Below are 15,608 nucleotides of genomic sequence, written 5' to 3'. Positions count from 1 at the left end.
ATCTCCAAGTCGGATACTTTCAGATCGTTAGGCTACGCTAACACTTCAGACCTCTACCATCCATCAATAGTAACTTCTCACATTTAACATCCATCACTGCTGGCTGTTCACCTCCAACTGCTGAACAGTACTTCCATCACTGCTGGCGACTAACTTCCAACTGCCCACCACTACTGGCGATTAACTTCCAACAACGAGTCCGACCAGCCACAGAGTCTCTTGCAAGGAAAGCGCAGTCAGAGATCCAATGCAAAGCGCTACACAGCGCTGAAAACACAGAAGCAGCCCACTTACACCATGTCCCATCCGTCCCATCGTTCCGTCGGCTTTTCTTCGGTGACAACCAGGAGCGGTAAACTCCCATTTTTTCCACTGCAGACTTCCTAGCTATACTGCGAAAACACCACTTCTGCCCCAGAGGGAACACAGTTTCTACATCCGACGAGGGCTGAGAGGTCACTCCCCGATTCCACGTCGTCCCAAAAACCTCCACCAAATTATCTTCAGGCATTCCAGCCTATCAGAATCAGGTGCAGACTGTATGCATTTACATTGGCAGTTCTCTGCTCAAGCTGTTATAGCGTTCGTAAGGTGCTGCTCCCAACGGGAACATTTTCTCTTTTGAGGAGAATGAGGCTCTGAGCACCATGGGACTTAACATCTGAAGTCATCAGTCCCCTAGAAGTAGAAGTACTTAAACCTAACCTAAGGACATCACACACCTCCATGCCCGAGGCAGGATTCGAACCTGCGACCGTAGCGGTCGCGCGGTTCCAGACTGACGCGCCTAGAACCGCTCGGCCACACTGGCCGGCGCCGTTAGGATTCAGCAAGGCGTTCCGTATTTCCCTCCTGAACCTACCGCTTCCATATTTTACTAACAGCCATTGGATCTCGACCAACGCGAGCAGCAGTGTCGCGATACGATAAACCGCAATCGCGATAGACTACAATCCGACCCTTATCAAAGTCGGAAACGTGATTGTACGCATTTCTCCTCCTTACACGAGGCATTACAGCAACGTTTCAGCAGGAAATGCCGGTCAACTGCTGTTTGTGTATAAGAAATTGGTTGGAAACTTTCCTCATGTCAGCACGTTGTAGGTGTCGCTGCCGGCGCCAACCTTGTCTGAATGCTCTGAAATGCTAATCATTTGCATATCACAGCGTCTTCTTCCTATCGGTTAAATTTAGCGTCTGTAACACGTCATCGTCGTGGTGTAGCAATTTTAATGGACAGTAGTGTATTAAAATAATTTCGTGGAGTAGCTTTGGAGATCAAGTCGGAAGTCGTCCTGCAGTCTGGTGAGATGAGTTGGCAAGCCGCGGGCGCTGTACGGTGAGTTAATGTTTTATAGTGTTTGATAAAATAGGGGGTAAGTGATCCTTCGTCAACAACGTGGTTATCTTTTCGTTACGACGAGCCTAGTCAACGGTCGGGCCGCTTTGGGTACACCGTATCGCGTCAGGTCACAGAAGTAAAGGACCGTCGGGAGTGGCCTGAACTTAAGACAGGTGAGCGTCCGGGTACGCCACGCACTGTTGGCAGTTGTCCCTTTGTCCTCACGGCAGACGAGAGACCATTAGTCTTGGCGCCAGTACTCTGGATTAAATTCCAAAGCCATCTTCAGTGTCTCATGACATGAAGGCAAGCTACACTATTGTCGGTGATCCATACGGCGAATGGGAATGTTAACCTTAGCAGGCCCCTTTGGTGCTATTCCAGAAGAGTGGGCACCAGGTTTCAGGGTCTCCCTTCTGTCATCAGTATCCAACACATACAGGGTGTTACAGAAAGGTACGGCCAAACTTTCAGGAAACATTCCTCACACACAAATAAAGAAAAGATGTTATGTGGACATCTGTCCGGAAACGCTTACTTTCCATGTTAGAGTTCATTTTAGTTTGTTCTTTCACCTACACTCAATGGAACACGTTATCATGATTTCATACGGGATTCTCTACCTGTGCTGCTAGAACATGTGCCTTTACAAGTACGACACAACATGTGGTTCATGCACGATGGAGCTCCTGCACATTTCAGTCGAAGTGTTCGTACGCTTCTCAACAACAGATTCGGTGACCGATGGATTGGTAGAGGGGGACCAATTCCATGGCCTCCTCGCTCTCCTGACCTCAACCCTCTTGACTTTCATTTATGGGGGCATTTGAAAGCTCTTGTCTACGCAACCCCGGTACCAAATGTAGAGACTCTTCGTGCTCGTATTGTGGACGGCCGTGATACCATACGCCATTCTCCAGGGCTGCATCAGCACATCAGGGATTCCATGCGATGGAGGGTGGATGCATGTATCCTCGCTAAAGGAGGACATTTTGAACATTTCCTGTAACAAAGTGTTTGAAGTCACGCTGGTACGTTCTGTTGCTGTGTGTTTCCAATCCATGATTAATGTGATTTGAAGAGAAGTAATAAAATGAGCTCTAACATGGAAAGTAAGCGTTTCCGGACACATGTCCACATAACACACTTTCTTTCTTTGTGTGTGAAGAATGTTTCCTGAAAGTTTGGCCGTACCTTTTTGTAACACCCTGTATATGATACTACTATAAACACACCCACTACCGTCACCTACTATTAACAGTTACATTTAAACAACACACAACGTTCACACTTCGCAAAGGAAAGGTGCCTGCGACCGGAAAGGATGGAAAAAACCTTTCCAGTTCAGGCTGCTGAACCTGGCCTTCGGGTCTCTCAGCCATTCATATCGTGCATCTTTATGTTACTTTACGAAGAGCCTACATGACATTCGAAAATGCTTTCCCGTACACGGGACTAAATTTGTTCTTAGACATTAGCAAACAGGAGGAGGAGTTGAAAGAAAGAGACAGCCTTGTCGCGGCTTAACTGAGGCCAGTAATTTCCATTCGAAATTTGAGTGTATCTATTTTCGTGTCTTGGAAACTAATGGCGTTGAACACTTATCCTGTTCTGCTGTTTCGCAAATGATCGGCGGAGGATGCGAAGACGCAGGTGGATTCGGTGTATGAACTGTTAGCCGACGGGAACTTTCTGAAATTGATGGGCTTCTGTAGGGCTTTAATTATTGACTTCGGAGTGGTGATAAGTTTAATTCCTTCTCACTGAACACAGCGAGTCAGTCAACCCTAATGATGAGTGGTTGGAAGCCGTGGCAGCGCAGAAAATTGACCCCCCCCCCCCCCCCCCAAAAAAAAAAAAACCTTTTCCTAATGACCTTAGAACACCAACAGGGACAAAATTTTACATAGTTACTAATCCATCGTAAATTTTACTGGCCGCTATTTTATTCAAAGCAAGTCGTAATTTATAGTTTATGCTATAGTTAATTGTCCGCCCCGTCAGCTGAGTGGTCAGCGAGGCGGTCTGTCACGCCAAGGGGCCCGGGTTCGATTCCCGCCTGGGTCGGAGATTTTCTCCGCTCAGGGGCTGGGTGTTGTGTTATCCTCATTATCATTTCATCGTCATCAGTGGAAGGCAACGGGAAACCACCACTGGAATCACTTCCCTAGACGCTCATGTGGTGGACCTCTCTGACGGGCTTCACCCACGACAAGACCTGTGGTAAGGCAGAACACAATTTTGACTAGGTAATTACATTTGTAAGTACTCCAGCGGTATGTCACGTACAAAACAAGTACAAAGTGTCCATTTTTAGACCCTATACTGACAACACCAGACTGTCGGGAACCGCGAATTTGGTACCAACTGCAATTGAAAATTGTACAAGGGTTTAGTAATCTAGGGTTAAATCTGCAAACAGTATCTACGACACTTAGTTTGTCTCGGGTCCGCGCATTGCTGTACGCCTTCCGACCGCTGGCGGTGTGTAGTACTAATTAAAGGAACGATTCATTTTTACTCGCCTAGCGCTCCACCATGTTCATTATTCAGTCACGTGGTTGCGGCTACATGATAGCTGCCCGGATAAAAGGTATGTTATCCGTATCGCATCCGTACTTTTCTTACTCGCAGACACATCTGAAAGACTGTTATCTACGTCCGCATCCGAGGATATCACTATTTTGTAGAAATACAACTCGAGATATTGAATTTAATTTACGAGAGGAGAAAATATAATAACATTGACAAAGGGAGCAGGCAAATAGGGATACAGTTGCCTCAAAAATTGGATTGGCATGAAGTGCAACGTGAGAAAACAGAAACGGCTAGGCGAAAGATGCAAAACTGAAAAAGCACCATGATTTTCGAAAAGATAGATATCACCTATATACTAAAAATAGTAAACTTCGCAGAAAATAAAAACAGCTGCACGAATAGTAGAAACCCAGATAGCAACCCATTCCTAAGACTGAATCGTGCAAGGAATATTTAGAAGGACTAAAAACAGGAAAACGAACTTGAAGACAATGTCATGGAAAGGGGAAGAGGAAGTAAATGAAAATAAGATGATGGATGTGATACTGTGAGAAGACTTCGACAGAGCTCTGCAACAGGTAAGTGAAAGTAAGGTACCTGGAGCAGGTGACATTCCAACAGAATTATTAAGATCCGTGGAAGAGCCAGTCAATACTAATCCACCTGGTGCGCAAGATACGAATATATATGACACAAGCGAAATATCTTCAGATTTAAAGAGGAATGCAATAGTCAATTATTAATGAGACATATGTTAAATGTGCATATTAAGGAACCATAAGTTTAATAAATCATGCTTGCAAATTACTGAAATGAATTAACTGCGGAAGAATGGAAAAACTGGTAGAGGCTGATTTCGGAAAAATCAGTTTGGGCCCTGTAGAAATGCAGTAACACGCGAGACAATATTTCCCCTAAGAGTTACGTCAGAAGATAAGTTGGAAGAAGAAAGCCTTACGTTTCCACTATTCATAGATTTAAAGTAAGCTTTTGACAACGGTGACTGAAATATTCCCTTTGAAAATCTGAAGGGGAAAAATGCTGTAATTCAGGGATCGAAAGGTTACAGCTGGTACAGAAACAACTGTACAGTTATGACAGTCGAAGGATATGTTAGACAGATGGTAGTTGTGAAGGAAGCGAGGTAGAGCTCATACCTACCCCCGACGTTATTCAATCTGTACACTGAGCAAGCTATGGAGAAAACCGAATAAAAATTTATAAAGTAAATAAAGATCATGGAAAATTAATTAAGGTCTGCCCATAACATTGTAATTCAGTTAGAGACGTCAAACGACTTGGAACAGCAGTCGAATGGGATGGACAGTGTCTTGAAAAGAGGTAATAAGATGAACATCAACGAAAGTAACACAAGGGTAACGTAATGTAGTCGAATTAAATCAAGCAATAATGAGGGAATTAAATTAGGAAATGAAACACAAAAAAGTAGATGAGTTTTCTTATTTGCGTAGCAAATTAAGTGACGATGGCCGCAGTAGAAAGAACTGAAAGGAAATCATTTTTTAACAAAAAGAGAAATTTGTAAACATCGAATATAAATTTAAATTCTGTAAGTCTTTTGTGGAACATTTTGTATGGAATGTAGCCTTGTATGGAAGTGACATGTGGACAATAAACAGTTCACAAGGGAAAAACGGAAGTTTTTTAAATGGTGTGCTACAGCGAGTGTAGATAGGCGAGGTTAGATAGGCAGATTGCATATCTTATGCTGAGGTATTGAATCGAAATGGGAGGGAAAAAAATTATCCGCACATCTTGACTAAAAGAACGGATCGGCTGAAAGACCACACACGCAGAGATGAAGAGCACAGGATAAATTAACGAGGAGGGTTGCCATACACCAGTACTCAGGCTGAAAATCGCAACAATAACAAAACAACTTATTTTTATGTACTCCGGTCTTCTGACGATAGACGTGCTCGTGGCTTGCAGTTTCGTCTGCTGATGTCGGATCTCGTAATTTACATCTTATAGACTAAGAATGAAGAGGCCGAATACAACCACATCCAAATGCACCATAGCCTGTCACAGCCCTTATGCGTATCATAAGTTACAACTCTTTGTGGTAATTACTGTAACTCATTTCTTGTAGTTTCCTGTGGAGCATCTGAGCAACATCTGGAAGTCAAATGAAGTTACGTTACAAGTTATCGGCAGATTTTGCATACTGTTAAATGTTAATCAAGCAGTTCGTTTATTAAATGTACAATAACTTATCACGTCGTTAAATCATATTGACGTGCTACAGTTTTTAGTGTATTAAGCATTGCATGTATTTAGGAGAAGATTTGATAGATTCATTGATTATACACATAAACTTATTTCTTTCATATGCGAATGCGATACACAAACAGAAGTCAGAGCAGAGGAGGTGACTCCAGTAGATGGAGTGTCAGGGATTGCCTACATATAGCTTCGTGCCAGTTTTCAGGAATTACGTAAGTGCCATCTTTACCACAAACGAAACAGGAAGGAATCGCAGTTAAGTTAGCTAGTGTCACAACAGAAGCAGGATATACGTATAAAAGTTGCGGAAAACCAGCAGGAAAAGCACGTTATTTTTATCCCCTACCGAAGTCAACTACGCGTCTGCCCTCTTGAGGATTGCACATAGAAGTAGTAGCATTCCGTCCCGCGTGAGCGATGCTAGTGACACAAAACAATAACAATTACTGTCGAAACCATGTAATGCAAATACACGGAAATCGTAATGCTGACATTTTCCGTTAACTTATAACAAAAAAATTAATCATTATTACGCATATTCACAGATATTCCTGCGGACGACCGCATCAGCGCATACCGCTACTGATAACATTGAGAGTGACCACTATCCACTTGCTGCACAGAAGACAAAATTTGGAAATTTGTGGTAAGGTGTCATGGGACCACACTGCCGAGGACATCGGTCCCTAAGCCTACACACTACTTAATCTAACTCAAACTTATTCCTAAGGACAACACGTACCCCCATGCCCTAAGGAGGAGTCGAACCTCCGACGGGGGGAGTCGCACGGACCGACACAGAAGACAAGTGCGCGGTGGGCTATGTAAACATCGGATATGCGGAGTGAATCTATTATGATGACGACGAACGAATTGTTGCCAATGTGAATGACTGATGGCCAATGCTAAATAGAAACATACAAAAATCTTCTTTGCATATGCAGCAGGTTTGTCAGTGAAGTCGGTAAGGACCTGGCTGCATGGTCTGGGTCTACAACGACTAAAATAATTAGAAGTCATTGGTAAAAAATAATATAACGTACTTAGCAGGTGGTACAGGAGTCTTAATAGTCAGGAGGGATATAATTACAAACCGAGAGCTATAAAGGCATCACATAGGCCATACTTTAACTAAGCGGCTTATTAGAGGTTGCTTCCTATCAGCTTGACGTCCCGAGCAAGAGTGGCCGAGCGCACGCTAGAGACGTCTTACAAGCCGCGGAGCGGCGCTAGTCTCGGCTAGCGGATCCAGCGATTCTAATACGGACCGCGGTCGATAACTGAAACCCCTAACAAGTCTGGTATCGAACGTTGATACCACAAATGTTTCAAATGGCTCTGAGCACTATGGGACTTAACTTCTGAGGTCATCAGTCCCCTAGAACATAGAACTAGTTAAAACGTTACTAACCTAAGGACATCACACACATCCATGCTCAAGGCAGGATTCGAACCTGCGACGTAGCGGTCGCGCGGTTCCAGACTGCAGCGCCCAGAACCGCTCGGCCACTCAGGCCTGCTTGATACCACAGAATCACCTAAAACTTGCACCGCAGATATTGCGGAAATGGAAAGTGCTGTTGATGTGTGTTTTTACAGGATGGATTGGTAGTCACTGGCTCGTATTTTTAGCCAATAAACAGACTGTAATAACATATAGAAAGTACAGGGTGTTTCAAAAATGACCGGTATATTTGAAACAGCAATAAAAACTAAACGAGCTGCGATAGAAATACAGCGTTCGTTGCAATATGCTTGGGACAACAGTACATTTTCAGGCGGACAAACTTTCGAAATTACAGTAGTTACAATTTTCAACAGCAGATGGCGCTGCAAGTGATGTGAAAGATATAGAAGACAACGCAGTCTGTGGGTGCGCCATTCTGTACGTCGTCTTTCTGCTGTAAGCGTGTGCTGTTCACAACGTGCAAGTGTGCTGTAGACAACATGGTTTATTCCTTAGAACAGAGGATTTTTCTGGTGTTGGAATTCCACCGCCTAGAACACAGTGTTGTTGCAACAAGACGAAGTTTTCAACGGAGGTTTAATGTAACCAAAGGACCGAAAAGCGATACAATAAAGGATCTGTTTGCAAAATTTCAACGGACTGGGAACGTGCTGGAAAGGTAGGGCGATCGCGTATGGCAACCACAGAGGGCAACGCGCAGCTAGTGCAGCAGGTGATCCAACAGCGGCCTCGGGTTTCCGTTCGCCGTGTTGCAGCTGCAGTGCAAATGACGCCAACGTCCACGTATCGTCTCATGCGCCAGAGTTTACACCTCTATCCATACAAAATTCAAACGCGGCAACCCCTCAGCGCCGCTACCATTGCTGCACGAGAGACATTCGCTAACGATATAGTGCACAGGATTGATGACGGCGATATGCATGTGGGCAGCATTTGGTTTACTGACGAAGCTTATTTTTACCTGGACGGCTTCGTCAATAAACAGAACTGGCGCATATGGGGAACCGAAAAGCCCCATGTTGCAGTCCCATCGTCCCTGCATCCTCAAAAAGTGCTGGTCTGGGCCGCCATTTCTTCCAAAGGAATCATTGGCCCATTTTTCAGATCCGAAACGATTACTGCATCACGCTATCTGGACATTCTTCGTGAATTTGTGGCGGTACAAACTGCCTTAGACGACACTGCGAACACCTCGTGGTTTATGCAAGATGGTGCCCGGCCACATCGCACGGCCGACGTCTTTAATTTCCTGGATGAATATTTCGATGATCGTGTGATTGCTTTGGGCTATCCGAAACATACAGGAGGCAGCGTGGATTGGCCTCCCTATTCGCCAGACATGAACCCCTGTGACTTCTTTCTGTGGGGACACTTGAAAGACCAGGTGTACCGCCAGAATCCAGAAACAATTGAACAGCTGAAGCAGTACATCTCATGTGCATGTGAAGCCATTCCGCCAGACACGTTGTCAAAGGTTTCGGGTAATTTCATTCAGAGACTACGCCATATTATTGCTACGCATGGTGGATATGTGGAAAATATCGTACTATAGAGTTTCCCAGACCGCAGCGCCATCTGTTGTTGAAAATTGTAACTACTGTAATTTCGAAAGTTTGTCTGCCTGAAAATGTACTGTTGTCCCAAGGATATTGCAACAAACGGTGTATTTCTATCGCTGCTCGTTTAGTTTTTATTGCCGTTTCAAATATACCGGTCATTTTTGAAACACCCTGTATATTTCCTGTGCGTGCATACATTTCTTAAATTGAACGAAGCCTGCTGACACTAACATACTAAATTAAAATGTCAATAGTGTTTATTGAAGGATTCTAGTGGGAGTCGTTCACGAGATATCGTATTCTGAAAAGTTCGCACGCCGACACTTGTATCTTGTCCTATACACCGTAGAAGAACTAACTGCATTCTTCCTACTCCCTCCATGCACCATGAGCATGTCAGCTTATGTACATAGTCACCCGTTTAACTTCTGTGAAGCCGCGCGGGCTTAGCCGAGCGGTCTAGGGCGCTGCAGTCATGGAGTGGAGGTGGAGGTTTGAGTCCTCCCTCGGGCATGGGTGTGCGTGTTTGTCCTTAGGATAATTTAGGCTAAGTAATGTGTAAGCTTAGGGACTGATGACTTTAGCAGTTAAGTCCCATAAGATTTCACACACATTTGAACATTTTTTGAATTTCTGTAAACTCAAAGGCTGACCATGTTACGGACGGAGATGCGTATATTACCTATTCTACTCCTCTGCTCCACGGCAGGGTCCCCAGCGGGCTGTTCTGGTCGTGTTATGCCGATCATGTGTGATGTTTCTGCAACCACAGTGGCGTGCATAAGCGACATAATCCTGCGAAATTAGCCGAGTTTCTGTATTAGGTACATAGCTACTCCGTAATCACTCTGCATCGTCCTGTACAGAGTACGGCGTCCTTGTTGGACGAATGCTGAAATGCAAGTATCCTTTGTCCGCTCCGCTGGTGTGGCTGTCCAATCGCAAGATTTTAACCAATTTTTCACCATTGAGCGCTACTCCCACTCGACTGTGAATGTGCGGGGAACACCGCTTACGTCACGTCGACGTGGCCAATCGCGGTCGCCTGTGGGAGTCGCCGCTCGTCAGAAGAACTTTCCAGAAGCCTCCTTGGCGTCAGCGTCCAAACGGACACATTTCGCTCGCCTGCCCCACGCTAAAAAATTATGGAGTGGGGGATTCTCCGATATACAGTCCTTGCTGGTAATGTCGCCTGCGCCACTTTTGTGATTCCAGGGCGATACGGCCGAGGGGGAAACAGCGTCTTCCTGCGTTATTCATTTTGGGGAGACACCCTGCTTGCCTGGAAGTGTTCTGCCGATAACGCCGCCTGCCTGTCGGGTGGCTTCAAAGCCTTGCCGCTGGAGATCGAACTGGCGGTGCCAACATCCCTGGGGTGCTGGAGGTTGTAAAGTTCGACCTCCGGATTGACGTGCTGCTGGCTTCCCGCTGCCGGCACCCTGAGTACAAACCGCACGACACTCAGTCGCACTTCACGCAATGCAGCATATTCTCATTGCTCATCCCTTAGCCATCTCTGTTAGCATAGCACGATGAACTGCAAATTTGTTCAAATCTATGCTGATACTTGTCATTACTGCTCTAATTAATTATTCAAAGATGCAAAGTCACGACTCATGTGGGCGTTGCATTCCCAGTGCGTAGCCCATATAGGTTGCAGGCACCATGCAACAGCAACCGGTTTGACATTGCTTTAACCTGACCATGCTTACCTGGTAGCTACATACGCAAACTGCCGCAAGTTATGAGCAGAATAGAACAAGCTGCTCTACTCCAGTTCAAGCAAAGTTACGCCCAACCCAAGAAGGCTATACGAGTCTCGCTTGTCTGTCCGTATTCCCACGGTGCTACGCTACGTAGCAGTTTATTCTGTACGTTTTCATTGAAGTGTTATCAGTAGGGTTCGGAAGTTGATGAAATTATCCAAGTATCACAAGACAAGGCTCAATGAAATGTATACTCATTTTGGATTATTGTAGGACAGAAAGTGGCAGATTTTATAACCTTTCCGGAATATTTCGGGCTTATTTATTTATTTCGATATGAACGGTTTTCTCTGCAACTTCATCCTCTTTAGACCAGTAAACAAGCTATTCTCGATTCGGTCCATTATCAGGTCACCTCTAGTATTGAGAAACATCTTTGAAAGTTGAGATCCTTTCCATCTAAGAACCTGAAGATATTATAATCCAACGCCAATTGAATAAGGTTTTGAAAGTCTATTTTCTTCAAGCTTAGTGTGTTCCAGCTAAATATGACCCCTGTTACATCAATTTTAATTCTTTTTCCAGGATGTGTATCACAGGTTCGCTGTATTCCTTCTAAATGTCCAAAATAGTTCATTCTAAATTCCCCAAATGCATATTAGCAAACACGTTCTTCATGTTACGTTAATCTAAAAAGTAAATGTCTGAAAGAAGAAGCTTTGCTTTCATACTAAGCTTTCTTAGCATTACGTTCCATACCACGATAACGTGGTTTTTAATATCCACTGAGCCACACTTTTTTCCTATTTCGATCAATGTTAGTCCTAAATTTAGAAGGCGTATTTACTGCTAAATAGCGTCAAGTACTTAGCACACATTTCCAAACACTTGTCAGCCACTGCGTCTTTGTCCTCTTTCGAAATATTTATGGAGTGAGGAAACTGCTGGTCGAATTTACAAACATGTCATAACATACTCGAGGTTCCCGAATAAGTGTGTAGTAACTTTTTACGCAATTTGCACTGCGAGACAACGGTCGATTTATCTGAAGCTCCCTCATATACACATTAAAACTTTTTCCTTGCTAGACTTGCGTTGTATTTCGTGGCTGGTATATATTCCTCAGTTCTTAATTTATCTTCAATCTGGTCTACGTTTGGTTTGTTAATTTTGTTGCTCCCACCGTTATGGTAAGTGAGCTGCAGTGAAACTACCTACGCAGACATATACCTGGCTACTTGTTTTGTAAATAAAACTGCCTTTTCCTCCTGCTACTTACTTTATTTATCTCATATACGTTTCGCCTTCTCCGGTTATAAGGCATCATCAGTGGGATCTATATCGATAAAGTTTTTTTTTTATTTTTAGATTATTAAACAGTGCACTTCCCGATTTTTTTTTTTTTTTTTTTTTTTTTTTTTGTAAAAACAGTAATTACTTACGATTTGCTGATCTGCGTTTCCTCACATCTGGTCTGCAGGTCGCACTACCGCTTTTATCACTGCCATATAAGCACATCTTTGTGTTCTCACCTTCCACACACTGTTCCCCATGTTTCTCACTCTTTTTTTTTGGTAGACTGTTGTTCTTTTGTCTCTCACCGGCCGTTGTGGCCGAGCGGTTCTAGGCGCTACAGTCTGGAACCGCGCGACCGCTACGGTCGCAGGTTCGAATCCTGCCTGGGGCATGGATGTGTGTGATGTCCTTAGGTTAGTTAGGTTTAAGTAGTTCTAAGTTCTAGGGGACTGATGATCTCAGCAGTTAAAGTCCCATAGTGCTCAGAGCCATTTGAGACACTTTGTCACTCTATACAACTATTTCGTCGTAGACTGTTTTTCACAACGTAAATATTGCGACTCCATTACGGGCAGTTTTATTTGCAAAAAAAAGTATTTATATGAAACTTCCTGGCAGATTAAAACTGTGTGCCGGACCGAGACTCGAACTCGGGTCCTTTGCCATTCGCGGGCAAGTGCTCTACCACTTGCCTGCGAAAGGCAAAGGTCTCGAGTTCGAGTCTCGGTCCGGCACACAGTTTTAATCTGCCAGGAAGTTTCATATCAGCGCACATTCCGCTGCAGACTGAAATTCTCATTCAAGTATTTATATGCTTGCTGCGGAGGATGGCCACACAAACAAATTTGATATACGTGGCCATTCTGCAGTTGCGTTGTACCTGTTGTCAGGTACACCTTGCTGAACGGGTCCCGGCAAACTTGCTAGGCTAGCGGAAAGCCGAGTTGGCCTACTTTGACCACTGTGCCTCAGTGCACACGTACTCTTGTGTCTCGGCGGCGACAGGTCGAGCTGCTTGCGGCGGAGATAGGGGCAGGCAGGCTGAAAGCAGAATTTATACACCTCTGGTAGGAACACGGTTACCGTTAGCGCCTCCCTGACGCTGCGGGACACAGCCGCTGCTGATTGAGTCGCTAGTTGAACGCCCGCCTCGCAGTCGGAGCCGACGGAGCCGGCGCGCGGAAAATACGTAAGGAGACGCGGCGCTATCTGACACTCTTGCATCCAGCCGCACTACAGCGCCTGAGTCTAATTGCGCTGGTGCCAGCCGGCGTAAATCTGGCGTACACAGCGTGCAGCGAGGTGAGGTGCGGTGCGGTGATAAGGCGTCGCTGAATGGAGCTCTCGGCGCCGGCTTTCGCGGAGCCAGTTATGCGCCTGAGTTATCGCCGCCAACGCCGGGCCCGCGGTGGCGATACGGGCCGCCGAGACTTATGGCGCCTCTTCCCGCCGGTTCAAAGGTGCCGGATTTATGTTCGGACGTTTCACTTACAATCCATTAACATGCGCTCTCCCCCTGCCCCCCCCCCCCCCCAACTCCTCAGCGCACGTCGTGCAGACTGAGGATCTTACTAGGTGCGGGCCGAGCGTCAAGCCCGCACGGAGCGTCGCCGCGGTGCTAAAAGGACGCGCTTGTAATAGGGGACGCCAGCGAACGCGACAACAGCGGATGTGATGGATGGCGAGCGTAACTCACGCCAACTGCGGCCGGAGGTGGACGCGGGAACCGGGCACCCGGCCTTGGCGAGACTTATGTTTACAATTAGTCGACGGATGTGTCATTAGTGCTGTCACGCGCCTCTCCCGTGTAGTTAGCTGTAGCTCCACCCACGCTCCTCCGTGTTCTTGTCTACTACATTACAGGCCCAAAAACCACGACAAACATCCTGTCTGCGCCCACGTGTACACCTAAATATATACGGTGCAAATCACTGCAGAGTACTTTTTTCTTTTACTTTGCTCTGTGTTAACTCTTTTTCCACATTTACAAAACTGCAAGCGCCCTAAGCAGCAGAGCGCATTCCCACGTTTAAGGGGAGGTTTACTATCTTTTGGTTCAAAAATCGATTTTTTTAAAAATTGCGTATTTTGATCCATAAAAGTCTTTAGAATCCACCCCTGCAAAGGCTTTTCCGAATACGGAACGGAAATATTGAGCAAAAAAAAAAAAAAAAAAAAAAATGCCCCTACCTGAAATCGTTCGACGATAAATAGTCTAGGGAAGAAGAGAATAGAGGCTTTCGAAATGTGGTGCTACAGAAGAATGCTGAAGATTAGATGGGTAGATCACATAACTAACGAGGAGGTATTGAATAGAATTGGGGAGAAGAGGTGCTTGTGGCACAACTTGACTAGAAGAAGGGATCGGTTGGTACGACATGTTCTGAGACATCGAGGGATCACCAATTTAGTATTGGAGGGCAGCGTGGAGGGTAAAAATCGTAGAGGGAGACCAAGAGATGAATACACTAAGCAGATTCAGAAGGATGTAGGCTGCAGTAGGTACTGGGAGATGAAGAAGCTTGCACAGGATAGAGTAGCATGGAGAGCTGCATCAAACCAGTCTCAGGACTGAAGACCACAACAACAACAACAACCTGAAATCGCTCTTTTTCACGCACCAGTTTTTTTTTCTTTCTGAGGACGAGTTATTGTACCGGTGCTTGGGAGGAAACATACAAAACTCAAATGAAAGCCTGAACGCGAGTGTTTGTAAGTTAGCCCCCAAGCATTTGCATTCTGGTGCGAAGACTGTGGAGATTGCGACTTTCCCGGCAGGGAGCAGCTTCAACGAAGGGTATTCAGCAATTCTGAAGACCATGACAACGATGGACGTCACCCTGGGACTCTATTCGACGCAGTTCACCAAGCATTCGGACGACCACCGGATTCGAACGGCCGAAAACCGCTTGTCACCGGCCGTACGAGCGGCTCTGGAGCAGCGCAGGATGGCCCAGATCGAGCAGAACGTCCTTTATGAGGAAGATGAAGGACTAGTTTAGGGACCCGAAATATCAGATTGAACGTAAGTTGCACAATATTGCATTTATATGTAGTCAAAACTTCAAACGCAGATTTCTCGAAATTACTTTTTTTTGTCGTGCGGTATGGTAACTTCAAATCTACTGAACTGATTGGCAGGATTCTTTATTTCCGACGAAGCTAACTAAATTATCTACGAGGTGTACCAATTTTATTCCGATCCATCAACTATAAATAGTTTTACTTGGTCGACGAATTCGAAAAATCGGTATTTTTTCAAGTGGCCGCCATTTTGTTTCCTATGGTCCAAATAACTTAAGTGAGGTACAACTTCTAAAGAGTCTTATATACTTCGCTAACGTCAACTCAATTTTGATTTCAGAAGAGCCAGCTGAAGTGTGACATACCACGCGTGGAGGTCTACATCGAAATTTTGTTTCGTTCCGACGGCACTTCCGCCTTTGTTCCTC

This window comes from Schistocerca americana, chromosome 1 (genome assembly GCF_021461395.2).
Source record: "Schistocerca americana isolate TAMUIC-IGC-003095 chromosome 1, iqSchAmer2.1, whole genome shotgun sequence".
In the NCBI taxonomy this organism is placed as follows: Eukaryota; Metazoa; Arthropoda; class Insecta; order Orthoptera; family Acrididae; genus Schistocerca; species Schistocerca americana.
This window is presented reverse-complemented; position numbering follows the sequence as displayed.